Below are 6,393 nucleotides of genomic sequence, written 5' to 3' on the forward strand. Positions count from 1 at the left end.
TCAGTCGCTTCTGAAGCGCAGTCAGGGAATGTTCGGAGAAAGATCGGGAGGTAGCCGAGGCACTTGAAAAAGTACAGGACCTCGGGCCGCCCCGGCTGCAAAGGGGTTTTGAGGAGTGGAATGCCGAACAAGGGCTTCTGTTGTTCCGTGGGTGCGTGTACGTCCCAAAGAACGCGGAGCTCCGGCGGGATATCGTCAAGATCCACCACGACTCGCCGATCGCCGGTCATGGTGGTCGTGCCAAAACCCTTGAGCTCGTATCGCGGAACTACTGGTGGCCTGGGATGTCTAAATTCGTCAATGAGTACGTAAGCACCTGCGATGTGTGCAACCGTACCAAGACATTCCCAGCCAAGCCCCAGGGTCCGCTGAAGCCGAACGAGATCCCCGAGCGCCCGTGGCAGATCATCACGACCGATATGATCGTTGGCTTGCCGAAGTCTGATGGATTCGACTCGATCCTGGTCACCGCCGACCGCTTTACCAAGCAGGTCCACTTCTCGGCCTGTCATGAGACCCTGACGGCCGAAGGTGCGGCAGACCTATACATCCGCGATGTGTTCAAGCATCATGGGGCCCCGGCCAAGGTCATATCAGACCGAGGTCCCCAGTTCGCTTCGAAGTATCTCCATGCGGTGTACAAGGGACTAGGAATCGAGCCGGCGCTGTCCACGGCGTTCCACCCTCAGACGGACGGCCAGACTGAGCGCTGGAATCAGGAGATTGAGCAGTACCTGCGTGCTTTCACAAGCCACAGGCAGGATGATTGGGCAAAACAGTTGCCGCTCGCGGAATTCGCACTGAACAACCGAGTTCACTCCGCGACCGGGCACTCCCCTTTCTACCTGCATCAAGGGTACAATCCTGAGATCCAAGTGCAGATCAATCCGATGTCTGCGATGCCTGCGGCCGCTGATCGGCTCAAGATCCTGAAGGAGATTCGCGACGATACGCGCTCTGCGCTCGAACTTTCGGCCGAGCGTATGAAAGTGTACTACGATAAGCACGTGCAAGAGGCACCGGTCTTTGCACCGGGGGACAAAGTCTGGCTTGATGCCCGGAACCTTAAGCTGAAACAGCCGAGCAAGAAGCTCAGTCCCAAGCGCCTCGGGCCATACGCCGTGCGGCGAAAGCTCGGAGACCTGGATTACGAATTAGTCCTGCCGAAGTCGGTGCCGGTGCACCCGGTATTCCATGTCTCCTTGCTCAGCAAGTACACGCGTAGCGATATCCCGGGCCGGGAGCCAGAGGAGCCGCCTGCGATCGAGGTTGAGGGCGACGAGGAGTACGAGGTTGAGCGGATCAAAGATTCGAGGATCTTCCGGCGTCAGCTGCAGTACCTCGTCAAGTGGAAGGGTTATGACGACTCGCATACGTCATGGGAACCAGCGCGCAACGTTGCCAATGCGCCGGCCCTCATAGCCGACTTCCACCAGAAGAATCCGAATGCCCCTCGCCGCCTCAATGCCGCTGTCTTTGGTGGTCTCAACTTTCAGCCGATGCCTTCGCCGCTGACTGAAGCACGCTGCCGCTCTGGGTGGGAAATGGGCAAGGGCGCCTCGCATGAGGTCATGCGCCGTTGAGGGGGGGGTAATGTCACGACTTGACACGGCGCCTAGCCGTTTTTTAATTTTTCCTTTTCGCGGGCTCGAACCCGCGACCTCTGTACTACCTGCCCGATACGGACACATCGTTATCTACTGTACGATCAGATTAGATAGGACGGCAGTGCACGGCACAGCTCGGGCCCCGCTGACACAGCCGCTCTGACTCACCGGCCCCCGGGGCCGCGTCGGCATGCTGCGCACAGACCAGCTGCGCACGGACCAGCGCGCACAGCCTGCCCTTAACCTCCCCTGTATATAAGCCGGCCTCTGCTGCCCTAGGGACCTCAGTTTCGACCTCTTGTCCCTAGGTCAGTAAGCCCTCCTTTGTATCACTTTCTTACTTATACTAACCAATACATTTACTTGTCCCTAGCCTTAGGTTTGAGCGTAGCTCACCATCGCTTCGGTAAGACTTAGTCGGACGCCCCCAGCCCTTAGGTTTTCCCCAGTCGCTTGACCTCAAGTCGCGACAGTACTCCTCGTTGCCCTCAACCTCGATCGCAGGCGGCTCCTCCAGCTCCCAGCCCGGGATATCGCTACACATGTACTTGCTAAGCAAGGAGACATGAAATACCGGGTGCACTGGCACCGATTTCGGCAGGACTGATTCATAATCCAAGTCTCCGAGCTTTTGCCGCACGGCATAAGGTCCAAGGCGCTTGGGACTAAGCTTCTTGCTCGGCTGTTTCAGCTTAAGGTTCCGGGCATCAAGCCAGACCTTGTCCCCCGGCGCAAAGACCGGTGCCTCCTGCACGTGCTTGTCATAGTACACCTTCATGCGCTCAGCTGACAGCTCAAGCGCAGAGCGCGTATCGTCGTGAATCTCCTTTAGGATCTTAAGCCGGTCGGCGGCTGCAGGCATTGCGGACATCGGATTGATCCAAACCTGGATCTCAGGATGGTATCCTTGATGCAGGAAGAATGGGGAATACCCAGTTGTGGAGTGAACTCGGTTGTTCAGTGCAAACTCCACGAGCGGTAACTGCTTCGCCCAATCATCCTGTCTGTGGCTTGCGAAAGCGCGCAGATACTGCTTGATCTCCTGATTCCAGCGCTCAGTCTGGCCATCCGTCTGGGGGTGGAACGCTGTAGACAGCGCCGGCTCGATCCCCATCCCCTTGTACACCGCATGGAGATACTTCGAAGCGAACTGGGGACCTCGGTCTGATATGACCTTGGCCGGGGCCCCATGATGCTTGAACACATCGCGGATGTACAGATCTGCCACACCTTCTGCCGTCAGGGTCTCATGACAGGCCGAGAAGTGGACCTGCTTTGTGAAGTGGTTGGCGGTGACCAGGATCGAGTCGAATCCATCAGACTTTGGCAAGCCAACGATCATATCGGTCGTGATGATCTGCCACGGGCGCTCAGGGATCTCGTTCGGCTTCAGTGGACCCTGGGGCTTAGCTGGAAATGTCTTGGTACGGTTGCACACGTCGCAGGTGCTTACGTACTCATTAACAAATTTAGACATCCCAGGCCACCAGTAGTTCCACGATACGAGCTTAAGGGTTTTAGCACGACCGCCATGACCGGCAATTGGCGAGTCGTGGTGGATCTTGACTATATCCCGCCGGAGCTCCGCATTCTTTGGGACGTACACGCACCCGCGGAACAGCAGAAGCCCTTGTTCGGCATTCCACTCCTCGAAACCCCTTTGCAGCCGGGGCGGCCCGAGGTCCTGCACCTTTTCAAGTGCCTCGGCCACCTCCCGATCCTTCTCCGAACATTCCCTGATGCGCTTCAGAAGCGACTGATCAGCTGTCACTGAGGCGTGACCGCGCCTGGTGGAGGCGATGCGGAAGCGCTCTGGCTTAAGAACTACCTGATCGGTGTTGTCGTCCTCATCGCCGATCTGATGGTCTGATCGGCGAGATAGGGCATCAGCCTTTCCGTTTGACGTTCTGGCCTTGTGTGTGATGTGGAAGTCGAAGCGGGCCAGGAACAGCGACCATCGCGCTTGACGGCGCGTGAGATGCTGGGATGTACGCCAGTACTCGAGGTTCTTATGATCGGTCACGATCTCGAACTGATTGGGTAACCCCTCGAGATAGTGGCGCCAATCGTCTAGCGCCTCAATGATTGCGAGCATCTTCTTATCGTAGATCTCGTAGTTCCGCTGTGCCGGATCCATCGCATGGGATCTGAAAGCAATAGGGTGCCATTTGCCATCATCCTGCTTCTGCATCAACACACCGCCAGTGGCATACCCTGAGGCATCGACTTCAATGCGCGTTTCCCGATTAGGGTCGTACAGCGCTAAGACTGGAGTCATCGCAAAGAGCCGCTTGAGCTCATCGAAGGCATGTTGCTCCTCTTCGCCCCAATGCCATGGGTCGTTCCCTGTGAGCCGGTCGAGTGGTCGCGAGATCTTGGCAAAGTCTTTAATGAAGCGGCAGTAAAAGTTGGAGAACCCCCGGAACTTCTGGACATCTTTCTTGTTCCGGGGTACCGGCCACTCATTGATTCCTTTTAGCTTCGCAGGATCCATCGCTACCTCATCGCCACCGAACACATAGCCGACGTAGTCGACCTTGGGAACATCCCATTCGCACCTCCCAGGCTTCAGGAACAGATCATTGTCCTGAAGGCGACGAAGAACCTCGCGCGTGACCTTCTCGTGCTCCTCCTTGCTGGTAGAGAAGATGAGTATATCATCCAGGTACACAAGGATCTTTCCACCGACGATAAGATCATGGAAGATCTCATTCATCATGGCCTGGAAGGTTGCAGGGGAATTGGTGAGGCCAAAGAACATCACCAGGGGTTCGTACAGCCCCCGGTTGGTTACGAAGGCGGCTTTCCATTCGTCACCGGCTTTGATCCAGACATTGTTATAGCCCCATCTGACATCGAACTTGGTGAAGAGCGTGGCGCCACACAGTTTATCTACCATCTCGGCGATCAGCGGCAGCGGATAGCGATTCTTGACGGTGATTGCGTTCAGCCGGCGATAGTCCTGCACGGGTCGAAGCGTCCCTTCCTTCTTTTTGATGAAGAAAAAGGGGGACGAAATGGGCGACTTCGACTCCCGTATGTAGCCCTTCGCTAGTTGCTCCTTTAGGAACTTATCAAGTTCCTCCTGCTCGTTGTTTGATAGGGGATACATCTTTGAGTGGAACGTCGAGTAGCCGGGCACGAGTTTGATCGCGTGATCGTACGGCTTCCTTTCGGGCAGCCATTCTGATGCTTCTTTGGAGAAGACCTTCAGAAACTCGTGGTACTGTTTGGGCACCGACTCCTCAGTGGTCTTGATGACCTTCTTTTTGATCTCCTCCTCAGCAAATAGCTGGGGGTACGTATGCCCTGCTGCGACGAACAGTTGAGGAGTGCCAGGAAGCGTGATGCCTTGCTCCCAGGCTTCGATCAAATCGGCCTCATCCCACTCTTCTTCTGCCGGATCTTCTTCGGGTTCGAAGTCCGGGAGTACCTTACTCCGGCAGGCACCTATAACCGACCGTTTGGACTTCGGCGGACGCCTGCGCGCCATGGGCCTGACCCCTGTATCACGCGCAGTCGCTGCTTGCTCCATTCGGCCAGTTTTCCTGGTACTGCACATTTCAGGGCATCGTGATAATTTTAGGGAGCCTGACTCCCAATTGATCTCGGGGTTGTGCTCTCGCAGCCAATCCAACCCTACGATCACATCCTCTGGACCGATGTCCGTGACCGTAAACACCATCTTCTCGACGTGTTCTCCTATGTGCATCTGTAGCACTGCTACTTCCGAGATGCTTCCGTCTTTGTTTAGGGTGCCGTCGATATTGTATAGCGGAATCGGTTCTTTCAATTTCCGCGTTTGCACCTTATTGTCTTCAATGAATCGTTTGTTGATAAACTTTGTGGTGGCTCCGCTGTCCACCATAGCAATTATGTCTTTGTGCCGTCCTTTCCCTTGGAGTCGAACTGGAATGTGAAAATGCTGGGACCCCTGGTCCAGCTCGTACACCATTGCAGTTGACAATACATTATACTTATTACATGATGACACTCGCGGCCCGATGCGTGCGGCACGAAGCGCGGACTGGATCAAAAAGACTCCTCCTTCATCGCCCAATAGTGTTCGAGCTCCTCGCGCATCGACTTCACCTGTGCCATTAAGTCCGCCAGCTCTGATTGCTCAGATTTCGCTGAAGCGGCACTTATACTTGCCGAGGGTGTTGTCGTGACGGGGGCGCTTGTCGCAGCCTGGGTGGAGCCCGAGGCAACCGTAGCCTGTGCGTTGGCGCGTTTTGTGTAAGGCTTGTCCTTACAATCAGGGCACTCAAAACGTCGGTACCCTTGCTTCCCGCAGCTGAAACAACTGCCGGAAAAGTTTCCTTTTCCGACGGCCGCATTGATGCTGGCCGAAGCTCCGTGTGATGGGGGTGCACCACCACGTGCCCCACTGCGTCCTCGACCTCGGGCCGAGAAGAAGTTGTTTAGCTCGGGCCGACGGGCCCGGCTGATGTCGAGGATCTGCTCGACCTCGGTGGCGCGCTTCTCAGCTGCTTGCCACGTGGTGAAGGTCTCGAGCTTGATCTTCCTGTAGACGCGGGAGGGGATGCCGCTCAGGTACTTGTCGCGTAGCTCCAGGTCTCCATACCCAGAGCGATCTGCCGGACCCTTGAACAGTGCGGAGAACTCCGCGGCGGTGCGTTTTTCATGGACCGACTTGTCCGCGCAGAGCTTCGCCAGCTCTACTTGTGCTGCCGCCTCGTCGTCGAGATTTCCGAAGCGGGCCCTGAAGGCGGCGGCAAAGGCCGCTTCGTTCGCGACTGGGGTCGTGGCCCCTTGTACCCCT

This window comes from Postia placenta, assembly GCF_002117355.1.
Source record: "Postia placenta MAD-698-R-SB12 unplaced genomic scaffold POSPLAscaffold_14, whole genome shotgun sequence".
NCBI classification, from domain to species: Eukaryota; Fungi; Basidiomycota; class Agaricomycetes; order Polyporales; family Adustoporiaceae; genus Rhodonia; species Rhodonia placenta.